Genomic DNA, 1,258 nt, shown 5'->3' on the forward strand with positions numbered 1-1,258 from the left:
GATGAGAACCTAGGAAGCAATACAATTTTGGGATGCCCAAATGCTAGAAATCACACTTAAAGGAGTACAACTAAGAATACCATTTGCACACAGTAAGGAAGAGTGGAAAGGATCTCTCGGTGATTTCCCATCTAGGAAGCAGAAGTCATTAGTCACAAATACGACCACTACTCCATCAAAGACTGTTTCTAGCCATCCTATGAAAGGAGTCAAGCAAATTTGAGTACCCAAGAGCCAGCTCAAGAACCAACCTCAACAAATATGGGTGACAAAAAGACTGCTACACATCGTCGACAGCTTTAAAAAAAAAACATTACATCCACCTACTCAAGAAAACATTACATCCACCTACTCAACAAAAGTCACCGCTACTCAAGAGGACATGGATATGGCAATCAAAGAAGCAAAGTGCAGCCACAAAAAGACCAAATATCCACGGCAAACAAGTTCAAAAATGGGTACCATAGACCCCATAGCAAGCCAAGACAACTACACTCAGATATAAGTGGGTACCTAAAGTCAAGGCACTCACAACTATAGGGACCATTGTATCCAAACAACACACAGCGGATAATGCATATTGTGCTATCAAAGAGCAAGCTCAATTGCTACAAGATTTGCTCTTCAAAAGAGTCAGCAATAGGATACCTTGACATCAAAAACCCTTGAGTACCATACTCAAGACCCACTTCTTGCACAAATAATGTTTATTTGCATTGACCTCCACAGCATAATAGGCCAATCAAGACCCTTCATAGACACAACTTTCTATCATATACACTACACAACCCAGGTTGAATTGAAGCCAGGAGGGGGGAGACAACCTGAAAAGAACAAAAGCATATGAATCTGGAAAGTAAAAGGGGCAATGATTTAACGTAGTTGTGTGTTAATGTCTGATTTTTGTTGAAACTTAAGTGATTGTCCTAATAATGAGATGAATGGGGATTGTCATATGATAACCCCTAAGCACGTGTATTTATTGTACATATCTTCCAATAATTATAATATAGTATAATTTCATTTGTTAGCATGTAATTCGACCAAAATCATGATAAAAATGGAGCAATCCACAAAATATGGCTGAATAATAAGAGTGGAAGTGTTTTAGAGTTTTTTGAGTGGCTTATCTATTTTTCTTTAATTTTTTATAATAAAATCTAATAAAATCCAAAATAAATAAAATAAGCAAGCAAGAATGTCAAAATTGGATTCCGACTTCAAACGCCAAATCTCAAAGTTCAAGGGAAGAGACAAA

This window comes from Adiantum capillus-veneris, chromosome 19 (genome assembly GCF_014529385.1).
Source record: "Adiantum capillus-veneris isolate H3 chromosome 19, ASM1452938v2, whole genome shotgun sequence".
Taxonomy (NCBI): domain Eukaryota; kingdom Viridiplantae; phylum Streptophyta; class Polypodiopsida; order Polypodiales; family Pteridaceae; genus Adiantum; species Adiantum capillus-veneris.